General features: G+C 41.0%; 1 long non-coding RNA gene across 1 annotated transcript; it reads left to right on the top strand.

Annotated features, from left to right (window-relative positions):
- Window positions 1-1,146: 1,146 nt before the first annotated feature.
- Window positions 1,147-21,271, top strand: LOC106014748 (uncharacterized). Its single transcript, XR_002398887.4, has 4 exons — window positions 1,147-1,317; window positions 9,857-9,972; window positions 12,059-14,074; window positions 15,811-21,271. It is a non-coding gene; the product is annotated as an uncharacterized lncRNA (long non-coding RNA).
- The last annotated feature ends 460 nt before the right edge of the window (window positions 21,272-21,731 follow it).

Consider the following 21,731-nt stretch of genomic DNA (forward strand, 5'->3'; position numbering starts at 1 on the left):
CATAAACAGACTGACGGTGCAGAACAAAATGCGAAGATCATGTGGTCTGACATTCAGGGTGATGCACGTCAGAAAAAAAAAAAAAAAAGAAAAAAAAAAGAAAAAAAGAAGAAAAAAAATCACTCTGTGAGTTCTGCATAAAGGCCAGAACTTCTGTTTGGATAGAGGAGAATAGATCCAGTCTTGATTTAAGGACTTAATGTCTCCACACTCAGGGGCAAACTGTTCCAGTGAGTAATTATCCACCCTTGCTGCTAGGAATGTGCTATTTCTGGTTTGATTTTGTTTAGCTTCTGCTTCTATTTCATCTGCTTTTCTTCTTCTTTTTTTCCCCTTTCTTCTGTTTTCTTCTCTCCTTGAAAAATTTAAGAGCCAGCCCCAGTCACTAATCTTTTTTCCCATGTTGGCACTATTAGACTGTGACTGAATTACTGCTTAGCCAAATTATGGCTGAGCACCTCGGATTTTGGTATCTAAATCAGACTTCCCAGAGCACAGATTATTCTTGTTGCTCTTTCTAAAGCTCATTCTGTTTGCCATTTTCTCTGTGACACCAGAATCGGACAGTTCCAGCAATGGATGTAGTTGTATCACACAGAGAGGTAATAACCCCTCTCTGCTGTAGGGACATTTTATTAATCTCTTAACCCAAGGATCCCACTTGTTGGGATGAAGAGTTTCTTTTTACCCTATGTTGAGTTTGATGGACTGGGGCCACCTCTTACAAGAAGGGAAGAGGTGGAAATTTGTTCAGAGAGAAATTTGGCAGAGAGCTACTGCTCCTTCTAGAAAGGGGTTGGGGAGAGCATCCTGTTGGCATGGCAAGGCATTGCCTGTGGGGTCTGGGAGCTGACAACAACTGAGCCATGGGATCTGCTGCCTGTGAAAGCCTGGGGAAGGAGACTGGCACACCAGGGCAGGTTTTGGCAGTGTGAGCTCTAAGGATGAGGTGTGTGTGGTGCTGGACCCTGGGAATGCCTCTAGCTGGCCCAGGCCACCAGGCTCTCCTTGAGGACCAGGCTGTACCTGGAGGGGAGCTTCCTCCTCAGAAACATTTCATATTAATGATCCTATGTTATCTCTTACTTGCTCTCTCCTTTCTCCAATTCCTTTCTGCTCAAATACGCCCATGCAAGGCATGGCTGTCATTCCTCTGACTGCGGCAGCTATCTTCTCCTTGGGCCTGCAAGCCAAACTCGCTGCACAGCTGCTGGAGAAAGCCAGCTTCCCACTGGACAAATGCCTCTGAACTTTGTCAACTCTATTGCACTGTGAATATCGGTGTTGCAAAACTCCCATCTGACGTGCAGTGATAAGGTATGTGAATGCCCTGTGTTTTTTAAGAAAAAAAAAAAAGGATAAAGTTATAACTACTTACCAGTAACTACCTTTAACTGCTCTCTATCTTTTATGAACAGAGTCCTTTATGCACATTACCTCTGTTTTCTTAAACAAAATAATTCAAAATAGTTCAACAGCTATTTTCTTCAGGTGTATTTCAACCTACTGCTTATCTAAAAGAGAATTAAAGAAATGAGACGTGTGCTGTCACTTATCCTCAGGTATGAGGGTAATGGGCTACCTAAATCACCTGTTATTACTTCTATTCCAGGATTGGATGAATCACATTTTTATAAACAGAAGGAAATATATCCAAGAGATTTCCAGATAGCCTTTGGGGTCATTAAGACTAAGTAGCTGGTCGCATTAGTAATTTCACTGTGTGTTATCTGCATCTTTAGGCTTTGAATCATCTCTCAGTTTGGCTGTATGTGCCTAAGCCAATTTTGAAAAAGGAAATTAGGTTCCTAATTTTGAAAGCTGAATGACATCAGAGTGAATTAGGCTCTAAAATCTGGCTTGGCTCTGTTCTTTATTTATGCCACGACTGCAAGGCAATCAAAGGCAGCCTTGCCTCTGCAAGAAGTTGTAACTTCTTCTCTTTTACATTGGAGAAGTTCTCCTAAATATGTAATATATCCAGCCATGAAATTTGGTAATGTATTTATGTGCTGTTATAACTAATATAGGCATTCTTAATTAATAAGTCACAATGTCTTACTGGGTCCCTACTCACAAAGTGGCATGCAGCTCAGTTAAAAGGAAATCGCCAGGCAAAGCTCTAGTGAGTGCTTTAGAAATACTGTAATGGCTGCACTGCAATTAATGAAGTGTTAGAGATAATCCATTGCCATCTGTCTTTATTTTGCTAAGCCACTCAAGTAGAGACCATATTCGAGGGAAGAAAAGAAAATCCAGGGCTAGAAGAATACCGAAAATGAGTATTCAGCAACATTTGTTCCCCCTCTGACCAGCTGTTCAGCACGATCGTGTTCATACCACCTTTTATTCGCCATTCACTGTCGTTCTCACAAACAGGGTTACTCCTCAGACAAATACCTAATTGCGAAGAAACAAGTTCCCATTCTCCTATTCACCCTGCTTTTGCCTCCCAGGCAGGGGCCCAAATTGGACCATATGACTTCCCTGGTGGATGGTGGGCTCGCAGCGACCTGTGAGCAGGTCTGAGGTGAGGCTTGCACAAAGGGTTCTGGTGCAGGAGTCCCCAGGACTTGCTGTGCCTGATCCTCGAGTGAAAGAGAGAATAATGGCAGAAAGGCCTGAGACTGGCAGGCAGACGGCTCACTAAACCAGCCAGCTGTAGGGTTTCCTCAGCTCACAGTGGGACTGCAGCCTGTGAGCATGTAAAGGCTGGTCTGAAGGTGGGAAGCTGTTCCCTTTGTCTTCTTTTTTACCAGTGAAATGCAGTGAGGGCAGTAAGACATATCTGTACATACATGGTGGCATATATCCATCCATCCATCTGTATTTATGGTGGCAGTGCTGCATGGGGTATAGATGGAGTTCCACTTTATCTGGGCATCTCAGAAGTCATAATTATATTTATTTATTTATTTTTTCCCCCTGCTCTGCTTTCTGTCCTTCAGAGAGAGGGGAATCACCTCTGTGTTCTACTTACCCAGCTTGTGTCTGTAGCTTAGGGATATGGTTTAGTGGGGACTATTAGCGTTAGGTCAGAGGTTGGACTCGATGATCTTGAGGTCTTCCAACCTAGAAATTCTGTGATTCTGTGTTCATCAAATGAAGGTACAATTAAATCATAAGTATACTCAAACCACTTTGATGTGACCCAGGACTTTTATTTTATTATTTTATTTTATTTTATTTTATTTTATTTTATTTTATTTTATTTTATTTTATTTTATTTTATTTTATTTATTATTTATTTATTATTATTATTATTTTTTCCAAAAGATTCCTTAATCTTTGTCTGGGAAACTGACCTACAGAGTCCTACTAATCCAAACAGAAGATACAGGCTAATATTTGATAAGTCTGCAGCTGTTTTCAATACAATGATTTTTATGACAAGGGTGCCAAAAACTGTGGTAAAAGCAGAAAATGGTTGGTGAGCATCTAAAACAGAGTTTGGAAAACACTGACCTTTATGAGTATTTACTCCACTCTGTGCAATTGTCTAAATGTAACACTGACAGTTTTATTACCTACTGTATTGTAATAAACCAAAATTCAATATTCTTGTTTCACTACAACTATTATTTTGGAGCATCTTGAAACATGATGCTCTTCATGTCCAGAAACATAAAATACAGCAATTCGAGATACACCACACTGTTTGCCAAATAGATTTTGACAAAGGTGCTTCATCAATATTTTACTGAGAATGAAAAATGAACGTCCCCATTTTATATATTCTCTCAGGAGCCTGCCAACCTCTCGCTATGCTCCAAGGGAAAACTCAGTGCTTCTGAAGTGATAAAGTCTTTCATGCAACCTTTCAAGAAGGCTTCAATGCCACATGTCCATTATTTTTCATTTATTTTTTTTTTTTAACAGGAACTTTTCCACGAACTCATATCTGGCATATTTTTGAGTAGTAATCATAGCAAAGCAGCACCTTGGCTGCATACGTATTCATTCCTGCAGAGATTTGCATTTCGATTTTACCTGTATGCGTAATGAATTTTGACAGCTCAGCCTGTCAGTAAAAATAAAGGCTGTTTTCAAAGAGTAGGTCTGCTGATGCACCACCCAGCTGAACATGCTACAAATGTCTAACAATTTCATTAGGGAGAGGAACGTTTTGAATCTGTTTGTCCCCATTTCTTAACTCTGGTTTATTATAATGTTTTATAGGGTGAAGTAATTCCAAGTGCTGAACAAACTCTGAGGAATGAAGTACACCCATAACTTGTTGATGGCAAAATGTTCCCACCTTTACAATTCATACGCGTTTTCTCCATGGTTAGCTCCTTCAGGGGGAATATGTGCATGTGGCAGAGGGGCAGACACATTGCCTGTTACAGGCTGTTCCAGAAATGTAATGAAAATGCTCTGAATGGCTCCCTGGAGGCTTCTGTCTCCTTTCACTGGCAAGCCTGAGGAGAGAAGACATCTAATTTTTTCTTAGAATTGCAGGTGTCTAAAGGAGACAGGGTGGAAAACATCCTTGGAAACTGCAAAATGTGCTGTTCACTGGAAACCTGGCAAACATGCCTGCCTACAGAGGCAACACCATAGCAGCTGAAGTCCTCCTTTGGAGAGGGTGCCAATGGGGACAGATAACCACTCGTTCTTAGCTGTCACTCAGCCCTTGACTATCGAGTGATCTACCATGGGTGTCAGCTAACGCTGGTTTTAATATTTGGGTCTCTGTGATGGAAGGAAGGAGTTGGACTGAAACAGTTCCTTTCTGAAGACCAGAAATATCCTTTGACTGACCTCAATCAAATTTCTGTGAGTGATGTGGTTTCTAATGAGACCTCTATTATTTTGCATAGAAAAAAAAAGTGCTATGTGCCATAAACCTCTGGAAAGAGTGAACAAAGCCATGGCTCATCACTGGTCAAAAGCAGATTTTGGTGCATCATTCTGGAATGGAGCTCTGCCCGCATCCTCTTTATGTGTAGTATTTCTCTTTAAACGTTTTTTCAGAGTCAGCACGTTGGTCACTCCAGCATGGAAAAGAATCCTCATTTGTTAAGTGTAAGTGATATAAAAGCTGCAAGCACACATAAAACATCTTAGATCATGGAGATTTTCTCAGAAGTGACTGCTAATCAGGGAGATGAGCTGACAGACAGGGAGATAGTTGATGTGGTAGTAAGGCCATGACATAAATCTTTTTGAGGAAAGGGAATAGCTGGTTACCCAAAATGAAAGAGAATGTCAGATATTCAGCAAGTTGGATAAAAGCCTAGTTTGCAGTGAACTTGCACATACAGAATATCTACTCACGGAGGACAGCACGAGTAAATCAGAGCATCTGTTTTCCCAGCCTTCATGTTCAGTAGTGTTCTGGTCTATCTTAACTGGTTTGAAGAGGTCAGCAGTTCACTGCATCTGAGTGCATGTTTGTCTCCTTAAATGATCTTTAGGATCATGTTTACTTGCTTATTTCAGATGTGTTTATTTCTGTGTACCCACTGAAAACTGGCTGCTGTGCATTTTGATTCTGTAAGATGCAGAGTACTGCACATCCCTCTATCTGAGGGCACAGTTAAGCCCTTAGAACAGCTGAATTGTGTCTTTGTACAACAGGGGATTTGATAATTGGGCAGATGAAGCATGAAGGAATGAAGCTAGAGAGCTGGTGGCACAAATTCCAGTCTGAATCCAGCGAATCACATCATAAGATTTTTTTTTTTTCCCTTTAAAACTTCCTTACAGCAGGACTGTAATGGAGATAAAGAAAATGTTATTCACTGCTATGGTATCATTCAAGTGTCATTCTTTTAGCAGCATGCTGTAATGCTCGTAAGCAGGCACAGGGAAGCAGCCAAAGGAGTCTTTAGGCTATCTGCCTTTATAATTGCTTCTGCTGAGCAAAAAGCTAAGGCCATGCAGTATCTGCATGACAAGTAGCAGGGGTATGTCAAAAACACAGCCTGTTATGCTTGGGGTGCAGTTAGAGATAATCATTGGTTGGCTTATAGTTTTAATCAGCAATGATTAAATGTGTCTCTGCCAGATATGTAGAAAAAACAGCTGTAACATTCATGTCAATGCTGCATCCAGATTCCATAGCCAGTCATACATGGGAAAAGAGTAGGGAAATATTTTGAGGCAGCGCCAGCACATGGATATTAGGTTATTACTTGAATTGACTACATCAGCAAATGCACAGAAGTATCACTTACCAGGCAAGTTTCTCTTGGTAAGTCTCTGATAGTGGATTTCAGTTCACATAAACGGAGTTTCTAGAGCTTCCTAAGGAAAGAAATATTAGGAACAGACATCCCATTTATCATCCTTAGGCCAGTGGGGACACTGAATATTTTAACTAAGTTTTGACAAATTGTGTGCAAGTCGGTGATCTAGGAATGAAGTTCTGGAAACCATTGGCTATACATTTGTAAAAACAAGTAGGAAATTTAATATGTTAGGAGCCAGATGGAAGGAGTATGCCAGCGTCATGCAGAGAGAAACTTACACCAGAGACGGGGAATAAACTGCAGTTATAATTACGGAAAGAAATTTTGGCTGCACTGAAGGATGTTTTGCCATTGATTTTGCAGAGAGTAGGATTTCATACAGACTATGTAGGAGTGAACAATGTTAACAGTATGTTAGGATCATATCTCTAAGACAGATGCAGGTATAAACTAAAGGACAGATGCCCCAGAGAGAGCAATAACAGTTAGGAGCTAGAAAGTTTCCCTGAAAAATGAAGTTTGTACATGTTTTGGTAAAGGCATTTTTATGCCCCACAGTGTAATTTGTGAAAATATGTTTCCAAGAAGTGTTTTGCTTCTTCATTGTTTTAAATTTGGTGGGTTCAAGCTGGTTTACATAAAAGGAAGGAAGAGTCCAATACTTAGATAAGTACTTGTTTGCTGTAGGAAAAAAGGATTCAGCAATTGACTTATGCTGAACGTAATTGCACCAAGTGCCGATTCCGGCAAAGAAGTTTCACATCAGCATAAAAACTGACAGCACTGTGTATGTTGATGCTAGCTTTGTGTAGGGCTGTTATATATCACTGACTCTGCAGAAGACCAGCCAGGCTGCCCCTTCTTTCCAAACATGCCAGCAAGTCCTGAGGGCTGTTAGCTGAGTGTTCCCACAACAGACCTCTAAAAAATACATTATTTTCCAGGTCTGAGATATCAGTGCGGTACAAAATGCTTTTCACAATGCTTCTGTTTTAAAACCTGTAATAAGCGTTCTCATTTTACTTGTGCAGAGTTATGTCGCATGATGTAAAGCAGCAAGACACAGACCACAGAGGAACTATGTGTGACGTTATGAAGTTGACAAACATAAACCGAACTTTGTTTTTAACCGTGTGAAAAGCACTAAGGGTACATCTTGCTCACTCCAGACCACTGAATGAGTAGGTGGTCCCTGAGCTCCACAGAGGTGCAAGGATAATGACTCTGTGATACCAGTGCTTGAGTGGCCACCTTCACCCAGGGCAGCACCTCATGAAGAGGACATTATCTTAAAAAGACTTAATGCATTGCTCTTTTGTCTCCTGGTGGCTCTATGGGCATAAGCTGTTACATTGCTTTGCATGTGAAGGTGTCCTTACATCCCTTCAGTAATACGGGTGCCCATCATCCTGAAATGACAAATATCAGCACCGGCTTTACAGATTAAGGGCAGAGGAATGAGATGTGCTTTGAGGAGCAGGTTGACTCACTGAAGAGTCCTGGAAGAACTTCCCTCTGTAGAGAAGACTTCTTTTACATTCACTGATTCTGAACAGATGAAATAGACTATCACATAGCATTAATGTAGCCAGACATTTCCCCTACATTAGCTCCCTTAGGTTTATGTGGGATGAAGAGAGCAACCAGAAGAGCTCATAGGGCTCACAGCTCTCCATTAAGCCAGTGAGGTACCAGTGCAAGACCTCTTAGACTGAAGGGCTCAGACCTTTGTCTCTATCTGCAGTCCTCATGCGTCTTGTAAATCCAGCTCTTGTATAGGATCAGGACTAGAAAACTGCCCTCTTCTAAGTGCTGGCATCTCTTGAGACACTTTTTGCAAGTCTGCAAAGCTTTTAACTTCCCATTTCCATGCTGGAAAATGAAAAGGGGGAAAAAATATTTTACATGATATTATGGGGTTTTCAATACATAAATTCAAGGAACATGGAAAACAAGTGCATGTTGAAAGAACAGATGGGACTCTGCCAGAACCTCAGCCAAGATTCAGTGCAGCTGTGGCTCAATGATGGGAAAAAGGTCAGGCAGTCTCTCTATATCAGCCCTATCAGTCTGGCTGCTCAGAGTATCAATTCTCTCCACTGCTGTCAGATTATACACTGAGGAGGAGAGGAAAATCAACTTGCTCCCTGGAATGCAAGAAGAGGAATGGTTTTGCTGCCCAGCCTCACATTTTTGAACCATGATTCTGCTGATATCAGCAGCAGAGTGCTGATTCATCTTCTCTTTTGCTGTTGCCTTGGTCCTATGAAAAGACAAAAAAGTCACTACTGTGATGGGCTAAAATAAAGCTGAGCTTTAAAGATACTACCATTTTTGCACCAGGGAGTGAAGATCCCTTAAAAGACACAACAAATGGACACACTAATGATATGTTCATGTTACAGGGGATGGTGATAATTTTAACCATTGACTGGGAGTGGTGTGGTTCTGTACACTGGAGTGGGACCTGTTCATACAGGAAAGCCCAGAAAGGAGGGGGTTGTATGCTCTGACTTTCATTCAAATTTTCAGGTGCTATGTGGCACTATTAAAATCAGTGGCAACATTAAGACTGAGCACAGCAGAGTCACAGCTAGAATCTGAATATGGACATGCTACACTTCAGTCCTTGGAGAAGTCTGGATATGGTTTGAATGAAATTTAAATGAATGGCCCATAGCTGGTGACATCCTCCCTACAAAGAGCTGACTCAGAGCAATGCTGATGGGGAAGTCACAGCCACTCTGTGCTGGTAATTCCCATGTTTGGATGAGGAAAATGAGTGCAAATGAGATTCTTGTCCACCCACCATGTGCAAAGTCCACAAACAGCTTCTGTTTCTCTGTCACATGAGTTTCAGTTGTTTTCATACCAATAATATAACAAAAATTAGAAGTTCTGGACACACACACGCAGACACACAAATACCAGCAAGCTTTTTGTTATAATGTCAGATAGTTTCCAGTAGCAGGAGATTGTTAGGCCACTTTCTCAAAGATTTTGGCCCAATTTTTATCTCTTTCCTGACAGAATAATTTCACAGACTTCAAGAGATATGATTCTCACTTATCCAAGCAAGGTACCACATAGGCCTGAAAAGTCCCCAGAAGTTAAGCAGGCAAATTTATTTCCAGATGCTTTTCTGACTTCAATGAAAATTGAAGGTTTTAGTCTTGTATGTCTAAATATAACAGTAAAGATTTGCTTGCCTTCACAAATGAATAATATTCTGGGTTATTACCTGTGGGTTTCAACAGCTATTTCTGCATATAAGTAAATACTTTTTTTTCCAATAGAAAGGAACATACAATAAATATAACTGACCACATTTGTTAAAGGTTACTAAAGGGTTGAGTCCATATCCTGTTTTTAAGGCAATTTTTCTTTTTAGCAGTGTATTGGGTTTACATGGCAAAGTTTTGGTAGCAAAGGGGCTGAAGGGGGGGTCTTCTGTGAGAAAAGTAAAATGTCTCATTCCCAATCCCTCTGCCCTTGTTCTAGCTTCACCCCAACCCCACCACTGCCTGCTGTGCTGGTGTTGATTCACCCCAGAGTGTTCATGTGCAGCTCACTAAGCCAGCAAAACCTTTTTTTTTTTTTTTTTTTAACCTCTATTTTTGTTTGTTTGTTTGTTTGTTTGTTTGTTTTTTTCCCTCTAGTTTAATGAGTTGAATCAGCTCCCTGGGAGGTCAGAGTGAGGTGAGAATGGAAAGGAGGAGGAAGAGGAGGAGGAAGCAGGAAGGCAGCTTCAGCAATACCAAACTCTCCAGCTAAGGTCAGCCCAACTCAACTAATCACTTTTTGACTTGATTCACATAAAACTGAGATAAACCTGAAATGAAAATGTTTAACACACTCAAGACCTACTTCCCACCTTCATATATCATAGAGAAGAATAGTTTATATATACACATTTTCCAATCCCTTCACATGTATTTCAATACTAATATAAATGTCCACATCTTGGTTTTTGTAACATTCAACAAGAAACAAATTCTCAGTCCCTGTCAGGTGTGTGATTTTTCTGGGTTGGTGCCCTATTCAGTGGGGTCCATTCAGCGGGAACTAGTTCATTTCTTTGGGAGTTAATCCTGAAAAGCTCTGGGGCAGCCTAAGACAAAGAAGGATTGATCAAAAAACAGACACAGCAGTCATTTATTTGGTGATGTGGTCTGAATAAGAGACGAACTGTAATGGGTTATTTAAACAAGCCTGCTTTATTGTCTTTGTGCTAACAAGATTCTATGACATTACAGAAGGAGATCATCAAAAGGTCCAGTAAAGTTCCCTGCCCTTTAGTGTAAAATTTCACCAATTTCCTCCAGGCAAAAATCTGCTGACTAGCAGCATCTGTCCTGTGCTGCACAGGCACATTTACTACAAGTGAGATTGTGCTTCCTTCCACATTTAACAAAGGCAAATGCAGGAAGAATTGCTTGCTGGGTATATACATGTGTGCTTATATATAACACTGTGTACACATAAATATATTGGGGCATGTGTTTGTGTTCATATGTATAATATATATACATGTATATAAATGCATATATGAGCAGGAATGCATATTGGTATTAAACTAGACATAAAAGAAAATGGCTTAGAATAGGCCAAAACTGTGAGGAAGGAAGGAAGGAAGCTTGTACGTTTCTGCTACTGTAATCTCTCTTTGGGTCAACTATGTTGTCAGCAGGAAAAACATTGCTTTGTTAGCCTGTGTCTGCAAGAAAAAAAAATACATTCTGCTTAGTGCCATCTGTCCCACTTCTGTGACTTAGGCTAGTAGGATGGCTAGCACCAGGAAGTTTTAGCAGGGCTGTCATTGTATCTAAGTGAAAATGGTCGGCATTTGATATGTGGAATGAGTTGAGATAGTGCAGAGAAAACCAGCTGAAATGAGAAGAGATCAGAAAACATGACCTGTGAGCATTGAAGGACTTGGACTTGTTTATCCTAAAAGAGAAAGATTAAGGAGAAGACAAAATAATAGCCTAAAAATAAAAATGAAAATGAAAAGGGGACTTAACTGTCTCAATAACCCCTGTGAATCAGACAGAAAAGGGAAATTTAGGTTACAGATTATGAAAATTTTCTTCTGGGAGCAAATACCTATGTTCTGGCATATCCAGGTAGGAAGTGGGATTGCCAGCACCAAGCTCTTCAAGAATAAAACAGAAGAAAAACTATCTGTAAGGGCCTGGATTAGTCCTATTGTGCAGAGGAATAGAACTCTTAAGGTTCCTGTCAGGATCATTTTCAGACTTTATGGTGATTTTCAAGCTAGTTTATCGAATGCTTCTCGACTAGAAAACTGAATCACCATGTAGCAAGTACTGTTAGAATACACTAGGGAAAGAGGCTGATGCATCTGCTACAGAGGTCTAATTGTCCAGACAAGAAGAAAACAGTTCAGGAGTGAATCTCCAGTTTATGCTTTATGATGGCTAAAGACACTAAAGTTGCTTTTGTATGCATGCAATGGAGACAAATGCTCGTTTATTTCCCCAAACACACAGAAATACATTTAAAAGAATATTCTGGGTTAGGTTTAAGCTTGTCAAATCCAGGAAACTGAGAGTTAAACTTCTCATTCTTTCCCACAAATGAAAGCTGTTGTGCTTGGTCCTTGATGCATAGCTTGAATTTTTGCAAACTTTAGGTAATTTAGAGGATTTAGGGAGGTGTGCTATAAATATTACATAACAGTAACATTCTGTGGTATTAAGAATGAATACTGGTGACTTTGTCAGTGACAGGAGGTGAAGTTTGAAACATGGAAAAGGGGCATGCAGAAAAAGATGTACAAATTGATATAGAATCAGCTCAGGCATACTAAAATATGCTAATTTTTTATCTTCAACCAGGCCTTCTCTCTGCCGACCCCCATTTCCAAAAGACCAAAATATGTTGCAAAACCAGAAAGCCAAGTACTGCAAAATGCTTCTTGGACCATCTTGGATGTGTTAACTCGAAGACTGCTGATGACTTCAGTAGATTTGAATCTTATGAATGTGTGATTGCAGTGCCTGGGGATAATGTAACCAGCAACGTGATTTATGTACATACTTTTGGACCAGAGGGAGGTACCATAGGGTAGAATATGTGTCTTTGAATAACAATGCATTATTTTATCACTGCATTTCAACGTTTTGAACAACTCGGATAATGCAGAGTAGGGGAGGAGGCTTAGACGCACAAATGACAAATCTCATCAGCTGTTTTCCCTCAGTATTCCCACAGATTTCTTCTGAGGTTGGTCTATTATCCCTGGAGCTTTCCAGTCAGAGACTTTGCAGAAAAAAATCATTAGAAATAAAATCAGGTACAGAAGAATATGAACATCTTAGACAGAAAAGGAACAAGGGAGAGAGCAAGTTTTAAAAAGCAAGACTGCTAGCATCAGGAATGGTAGAAGGCAGTGAACATTAGATGTGCTTCCCACGCATACAGGAGTTTCAACTACATTTCTTGGGTGTGTGACCCAGGTTTTAGGTGTAATGAAGATGGTTGTTAACTATCTACAGAGATAGATATCCATCACTGGTTAGGAGATAGATAACCACCACTCGAGGTAGGAGTCAGGTGCCGAGTGTGACCCTTGTGCATACATTGCTCTCAGTGACCAGGGTACTGTCCTAGAGCATGGGAACACAGTAGGCAGGGTCAGGGGCTGGTAATAGGTCAACAGCCCCCTCCCACAAGTGATAATCCAGGCCCAGGATGCATTCAGGAAAGTCAGCCAGGAAAAGAGATCAAAAGCAGTACTGGAAACAAGGCAACCACACAGGTACAAGGTCCATCCAGGACACTGGGCCAGAGGCAAAACTAGGCCTGAGCTGAAATGGGACTCCTGGACCAGTGGATGTGGGTTGGGTGTAGATGTTGGGCGAGGCCATTAATGCCTCCCGGTACACTCACGTCCTGATGGAAACATAAGCATGCTTAGGCTGTGTGGTCATTACATGGCACTGTGAAATTGTGACCAATATTTGGCGAGTTTTATGCAGCACTGTTCTGCACAGCCAGAGGGATTTATAGCCTAGTCTCAAGGAGGCTAAACAAAACAATGATTGGCTTGTTGGGGATAACATGATCTCCAGGTGGGCTGTGTTAGTTCTTTGATTATCTGTCTTTTCAAAATGCTCCCTTTCGTAAGGAGGACTCTTTCAACAGTCATATTAGGTGATGTCACTTATTAGATGCTCATCCTCCTTCTAGAACTCAAGTCTTGCCCAATTACCAAAACAGACAGTTAGTATCAGCAGAAACCCATTAGTGTGCAATGCAAAAAGAGAGAGCATGGGGTGCTGGAAAGGTTAATATGTAAGTTAGAAGCAGTCCCTGCTGCTTCTAATTGCATGCCCCAGTTCTGACCTCAGAGAATGGCAAAGAAAGGAAAATATCATTAGAAAACTACAGGTAGTGAATTTTGAGTTGCAGCTGGACTAAACATATTCAGACAGTGTTTTCTTAGTCCTTTCCATTTGTTTGAACCAAGCTGTGCTCCTGTGAACATTTTTGAACATTAAATGTCAAGGCAAAGCCAAAATTATTAATTGATATGCAGTATCCCTTAACTTGACAAAGCAAAATTAGGTTTGGATTGGCTACTTAACACTGTGGATCAAGCTAAAACATGCATTGCTTTGTTGGCTAATCACAGAAGTCAAAAGTTAGAACACACTCTTGCACGGAGAGTTAAGAAAGGACTATGCACCACCTAAGCTTTCTATCTAAAGCCCTTTCTTTGGGCTTATGATGACAGCTCACCCCATGCAGACAGTAACCTTTTGCCTTGCAAAATTCAGATATCAGTGAAAAGTCGCAAGACGTTCCAAGAATGATGGTCGCAAAAATCACAAAAGAACTCTCCAAAATGAGTAAGTTGGTAGAAAAGCTTTTACAATGGTATAACACCAATGGGGTGGGTTGAATGATGACTGTGAGAAGTGCTGAGAATCCAGCAGCCTACTGAGCGTGTCACTGATTCTGCAGGCTCAGAAACTGGACGCTTTAAAGGCTTCAATATGTTATATAGACCTCTAGTTATTCAAAAGGGTAGATCTGTAGGGATGAAAGTTTCTTTTCATATAGAGGAAGGAGTGTTGCCATTCTGGCTTTCTCCATATGGAGACATATTTCTGATTCATCTAAAAATGTCTAGTGCATATTTCATCTGAATTGTGCCTCAGATAAATTGTAAGAAAAAAAGCCACCCTCTGTAGAACAAACATAAACTGTCAGCAGATATTTTCTTTGACAGTAAGACACTATGTGGCACACACTTGCCTATCCATAGTAGACTGAACATATAAGGAGAAGACATTTGGAGTGGTTTCAGAAGCATGCTTTACAAAAAAAGAAAAAAAAAAAAAAAAGATGCCTGTGAGATCACAGGGATCTTGTTTATTTACACTGAAGGAAATGGAGCAACACTTCTATCTAAGGAGGCAAGAAATGTGTTTCACACCAGTGGCAAAAAGCTGTCACCTTCCCAAATAGCTGAGTGCACCTAGAAATGTTGCAGGACAACAGCTTGTTCACACCTCTTGGGTTGGAGCTCCATGCTAGTGGCAGAGTGCTTTCTGGAAAATTCAGCTGCTCCCACAGTCTGTTTTCCTGCTGTTTTTCATTACTGCTTATTCTGCTTATTCCTTGAATTTTTGGCAATCTCCATGGGCATCAGATCATGTGCTCGTTTGGCACTAACAGTGTGTGCAAACAGGGTGTTGACTTGTGTATTGGGTTTATGTGGCAAGGTTTTGGTAGCAGGGGGCTGCAGGGGTGGCCTCTGTGGGCAGAGCCCAGCAGCTGCCCCATGTAAAATAAGGGCCAGTTTCAGCCGGCTCCAAAGGGGCCTGCCACTGCCTAGAGCCAAGCCAATGTTGTTTGTGCCTGTGTGTGACCATATTAAAGAAAAGGAAAAGAAAAACCTGCTGCAGCGCAGCAGCTGGGAGAGTGAATAGTGAGAACCAGCCCTGCAGACACCAAGGTCAGTGCAGGAGGTGCTCCAGACATGGAGAAGCAGTTCCCCTGGGGCCTGTGGAGAGGCCCCTGGTGGAGCAGGCTGTCCCCCTGCAGCCCATGGGTCCCACATGGAGCAGATCTCCGCGCTGCAGCCCCCCCATGGGTGGAGGAGCCCCCAGTGGAGCAGGTGGATGTGGCCTGGAGGAGGCTGTGGCCCATGGGGAACCCCCACAGGAGCAGGCCCCGGACCGGAGCTGCAGCCTGTGGAGAGGAGCCCACGCAGGAGCAGGGGGTCTGGGGGGAGCTGCCGCCCATGGGGGACCCGTGCTGGAGCAGTTTGCTCCTGGGGGATGGACCCCATGGTACGGAGCCGTGTGGGAGCAGTGCTTGAAGAGCTGCTGCCTGTGGGCAGCCCACACAGGCTCAGCTGAGGAAGGATGGCATCCCATGGGAGGGACCCCGCGTGGAGCAGGGGCAGAGAGGGACCAAGAAGGAGCAGCACAGGAAAGATGGTTGATTGAAAGCTGGATCCTGGACTGTATAGCCCCCTGCATTAGGCTTCAAGCTTTCTAACCACAATCACCTGGCTGGGATTACATACAGTGTTCACAGTATGTCATGCTTTTCTTTCTGTGGATTGTGTCTCTAGCTCTTCTGATAGTGGCTGAAGAAGCTACTGAAGAAGCAGGATGAAGAAGCAGAATGAAGCAGGGTGAAGAATGAAGCAGAACCAGTCTAGATTGTCAGAAAGGACAGCGAAAACTGATGGAGATTTCCAGTGTCTCAAGCCATTCTTCTCTTTCTTCCCTAACATTAAGAAGAGTTCACATTGGAGGGTTCTAACCTCTTCAGGGCTAACCAAAAGTTAAAGCACTATCTATGTCATTATCGAAATGTCTCTTGAACACTGCATACATGTGGCATCAACCATGTCTCTAGGAAGTCTGTTTCACTGTTTGTTCACCCTCATGGTAAAGAAATTTTTCCTCATGTCCTGTCTGAACCTCCCCTGGTGCAGCTTTTTGCTGTTCCCACACATCCTGCCTTTCAGTTCCCTGGGAGCAGAGGCCGTCACCCCTCTCTCCAATTCGCCTCATCTGGAAGCTGTAGAAAGCAGTGAGGTTGCCTCTTGGCCTCATTTTCTCCAGACTAGACAACCCAAGGGTACTGAGCCCCTTTTCATTGGACATGCGTACATCTTGAAGCTAAGGGTAACAGTCTTACATTATCTTTGTTGTTATTTCAGGGTGTGCTGGGTCTGAGGTCACCTTCTCCCCAGCAATTTCCTCCTCCCGCCTCTCTGTAATGGCTCTGATTACAGCACCTATTGCTATTACCACCATCAGATATCCTGGGGAAGAATTTCAAGCCCTAGAAGCCCTGGGGCAAGCATGATTACTTTATAATAAGAAAAGAGTAAGTGGTGCAGCCCAGTGAATAAAAGCACTGACAGAGACTCTAACTCAAGGCTTAAATTTGAAGCTCACTTGGATGACCTGAAGCAAGTCTCTGGCCTCATTTTTTTTTCACCTCATGTGATGAGACAGTAAACTTAATAATCTCTTACAGTGTGTTTGCCCAGACTCTACCAGCGGATCACTTTTGCTCTTCAGGGAGACATCTAAGTACTATTGTAGCACCATAACAAATCATTTTATAAAGCCAAAAAAGACCACAGCAATCATCAGGTTTGGTATCTTGCCATACACAATAATAAAGAAAACCAAAAGTACTTGAAGAAGATGAAAATGTAAGTTTAATTGGCCCCTGTTCATACTTCTGCCTTTGAACTGTGTGATATGAGAGTCTGGTTCTTCATATACAGTGTAAGAATACTTCAGGCAGCTTGAATGAAAAAAAAAAAAAAAAAGAAAAAAAAGATTTACTGTACCACACTTTAAACTTCACCTCAGAATTTGACCCTGGGCAGCCACTAGTAGTTACAGCTGGAAAATTTCACAGCATGGCTGTCTTGACATGTAGTTATTCCTCAACATTCAAAAGTTGGATGAATCAAAACATTTGAAAATATTAATGTGCCTGTTTGCTATGGATCCCTCTCTCCTGTGGCCTGAAGGCAAGATAAGAACAAATAAGTACATATGTTAATATTCCTCTTTTGAATTTAATTTTGCCAAAGTCCATTAAAGAGGTTAACCATTTCCATGAAGGTCTGAAATGGAAAACAGAGCAGAAATCAAAATGACATTGAGATTTTAGAAAATTCGTCTTTAAGTTTCTATTTTTTTTTAACTTGTTTTTCATAGCTGTTTTTGCAGTTCTTTGTAAGCCTTGTGGTACCTTGCTGACCTCTCCATCAATGGATAATTAGAAGGCCATCAAGTTCTCAGTGACAATGATATCCAGATGTCCTTTTAAACACATGGTTGCTGGGTAACAGGACCTTGCACTGCATTCCTTCTTTGAAACATTTGTCCTATTTTTCATGTATTCCTGCCAGTAAGTATGTCAGCATTCAGCCAATGTGCTGGAGGGCAAAATGCTAGCTGGAGATTTTTGATATCATGTGCTACTTCCCAAAAGGAAAATAATCAGAACAACCAGAGAGCTCTGATGTGTTGCGCTGCAAAGGGCTGCATCAACTTGACTTCCACTTTCATACCAGATTTCTCTGGCTGAATTGGTCTTGGGATGGGAATGCATGAGGATTTACCTTCTTGTTACTGTTTAGTAGTTCTTACTCTTGAAAAACAACAAAATTTAAAGCACAACTAAGGACACAAGAATTTGGCCTGACAGATCTGAATGACCTTTTGGATCATAACAAAGGATTTTTAAAAATTCCACTTGTGACAGTGACCAATGTATTTCGGGGAAAAAAAAAAAAAAAAAAAAAAAGTGAAGTCAAATGACAACCATGTGTAGTTTAGCAAGGAATCTGCAAGGCTGTGTTTAAACTTTCTTAGTCATGTTCCAAAAGCCCTTGAGAAACCCAAAGTCCTTGCAGCCTGCCATGGTGTTCTTTTGCCCGTGTATCTTATGATAACCTCTATTTGTATGACTTTTAAGGAGCCATTGTTCCACTTACCTAAAAAACAAACAAATGAACAAAAACAAACAAACAAACAAAAGTGAAGAACAACAAAAAAAAGCAAAGAGTACAGAGAAAAATGAGAAAACCCAGAGAGTGAAAGTCATTTTGGGACTAATACTGAACTTGTATAAATAATAGGGAGTTTTTTAAAAAAGGTAGAGCTTTGTCATGATATGTTACACGTACAAGGATTAAGTAAGTGACTGTACATCTGACTACCAATGGAGAAAAGAGAGAAAGAATCAGTATCTGTTCCAGTAATTCCCTCAGGACTTTGTCTTTTCAAAGATGTTTTCCTCTCCAGGATTGTTTTTCTGGTTTTGGCCCTCCTTAGCTAGTGAACTAGTGAGAACAAAATAAACAGTGCAAAAGGCTGAACAAAATCAAAGTGCATAAAGGCTGAACAGTGAATCTGTTAAGGTATCCAGAAGCAGACTGCATAGGGTAGGTATTCCTGTGTCAAAATTATGTGTGATCACATTGTTAAAGACTGTGTCAACACAAAAAGCATAAAGAAGCAAACTGGTAGCTTCTTTCTTTTTTCTTTTTTTTTTTTTCTTTTTTTCTTTTTTTTTTTTTTTTTTTTCCCCCCTGTTTTAGAGGAGCCCAGCTTTGTAACTTTGATGCTAACAGTCTGTTTGATTTAAATAATAATATGCAAATAAACATCATATGAGAGTGAGAGCAAATGCATTTGCATACAAAGTATATATAGCATACTCACTGTCATTTAATATATATGGGCTAAATTCTCCTCTCAGATACAATGGTATAAATGCAGATTAAAGCTATTGGATGTGACAGAATTAATATAATTTCACCAAAATAAATGGACGGAGGGAGATTTTTTTCTAAAAAAATAGCTTCTTATGAAAACTACCTCTTAGTCCATGATGTTTCATCAAGATCTTGTGTGAAGGAATAAATTGAGCCATTCCTCCCCAAAGCCTTTAAAAGACATGTTGCTTATTTGCTTGTAACCAAATAATTCAGCAGGAAACCAGCAGACAATGGGAAAGCCTACTGCAAGAGGAAAAAAAAAAAGTTTGACAGCACTAATGAATAGCTTTGGGCAATATATCTTATTGATGACTGCTTCCTTGCTCCTCTCACAAAGACTCCTTCCCATAGCCCTCAGGGTCAGCTGCTGTGGACGTGAATACAACGCAGCACTTGAAAGAATGCTTTCTTCCTCCATATCTAAGGTATTTTTGTGCTCTCCCTCTCCATGGAACTGGGCTCAGATAGCATTTAAGATGCTTCAAGTGCTGCGAACACGGCTCAGGCTTTTCGCTGACCCTGCAGGGAGGGCTGCTCCAGCATATGGGAATGATTTGAGATCCAGATGTTAGCAGGACCAGAGGAACCAGTGGGCAGCTCTTGCCTGGTTCCAGCTGATAACTGTTTTTAGGTGGGCAGATGCTTGGCTCATACATAGCAGATAACAGTCTTGACAGCTGCTCCGTGGATCCAGGATGAGGAAAATGATGTATGAACAAGGTATGATGAGGTGAAGAGTGGAGCTGAGACCAACTTCTGCTCTGCATCTCAGTCACCCGGAGAAAGGTTGTACAGTTTATGCCTGAAAATGCAAAGTTTATGAGAACGAACAACAGACATGAGATTGCTAAATGAACTCTGGATGTGCTTATTTAATTATCTCATGAACATGAACCAAAAGACTATGTTTAGAAAACAGTATTTATGAAGAGAGTTGTGGGTGTGTGGGCAAATGATGTAATTAATTCCATATGTAGTTTTCCTAGTGAAAACTTCAGTATTTGTGAATTCCCCCTCAGTTTTCCTGTGTAGATTTAGTGAGGAAAAGACGGGATGGGGGAGAAATTATCTTTACAGTCATCAAGTCTGCTGCACTAATCTCTAAGAATAGGTGGGTATACATACCTGGGTGCACAAGACCCAGCTCAAATACTTTCTCAGCTTTAAGGGAAGTAATCCCTGCATTATTGGTGTTTTGCTAAGCAGTTACTCAGACTGTCACCTTTGTGTCCCTGATGCTGCTTAATGAACCTGTGAATGGGCCCTAGCTTTGTACCCTGCAAAATCAGAAGAAGAGCTAGAGGCAAGGATGAAGTGTAAAATTAGATGATGGCAGGTTACTGGAGCAGTGCTTCTGTTGATAGATCTTTTCCAGAATGTAGTGGTAATCTTGTGCAAACCAGAGAATTTATTCTAATTAAAAAAGCCAGTCTTTTATTTATTTATTTATTTATTTATTTATTTATTTATTTTACTGTAAGCAACCAAGACAGAGGTTGTCTAAAGTACCCATAATATTCACTCTTTATATATTCAGGTTTTGCTAAGAGTTAAAAAATGTCTCTTTTAACCTGAAGAAATGCTGATTGTTTCACAAGTTTTGGATCCAGTCTTTATTTGTTCACCATGAGAAATGTCCCTTTTAAGAAAGAGAATTTCAGTTCTATTGTTCTTGGATTTACTTTGCCAAGTAACTGGACAAAAGATTCTAAAATCACCAGGACATGTTAGCCAAAATCTCCTCTCTAGTAACTCTTCTGTTCGCAATGGTGTCCAAACTTTTTTTCCTTGTTTCTCTCGGTCTTGCCCAGACTTGCTCTTTTTCCCTCTCACTTTTAGTTCTGGTTCCTCACTTCAGCGCTGCTATTTGAGAGTTATTCTCCTATTTTCCCTGATCTGTAAGCATCTTCATGCTTCTTGGGCTGCCAACAGCAAAGAGGTCATAGCAGCTCAGCAGAGCCTCAGGAGAGCAGAACAAAGATGTTATGACTGCAAGGATGCAGCATGCAACAAACTTTGGCCAGCTTCACCGTGTCAGACATGTGAGCAGGAATGAAAGGAAGACCAGTTATTTCCCACAGACCACCCAGGGCTGAATTTGCACCTGAGTGAGTACACAGTTATTGTAACAGTAAAAAGTTTTGGACTTGTACGATTTCCATTTTTTGTTTTCTTTTTTCTTTTTCTGTTTTATCCTCTTATAGATTCTTTTTTCCAATTACTGCTTTAGAAACTTTCTCATGTTGTACCTCTCAAGCCAGTGGGAAACATAATAATAAACACATCTGTTGGTTTTACTTCATTGTGTTTACTTAAGCAACGTGACTTCAGATGATCCAGTCCTATGGGGTGACTTTAATGGGTACTTGTCTCTGCAGAACACTTACTGATTTCATTTTCTGTCCTTCCTGTGGAAAACCTGGGACTACTTCCATAAGAAATGAAGTATGAACTATGTCCCAAATTACACTGTGTAACAGAAGAACCTCTCGAGGACAATGCCTCCTACTCGGCACCAGGCAGAGTGAGGCCCTTTTCTGGATGGGTCTTTTAAGTTTTACCATATAGACTAGGAAAGATCTGTATAAATATGGGCATATATATATGAAAAGTGTCAAAGGGAGACAGATAAGAGCAACTTCACAACTCCCTGTAGCTCTCTCTCCCCATGAGACAGTTGTGGATTTGGAAAAAACAAAACAAAAAAACAAACAAACAAAACAAAACAAAACAAA

This window comes from Anas platyrhynchos, chromosome 2 (genome assembly GCF_047663525.1).
Source record: "Anas platyrhynchos isolate ZD024472 breed Pekin duck chromosome 2, IASCAAS_PekinDuck_T2T, whole genome shotgun sequence".
In the NCBI taxonomy this organism is placed as follows: domain Eukaryota; kingdom Metazoa; phylum Chordata; class Aves; order Anseriformes; family Anatidae; genus Anas; species Anas platyrhynchos.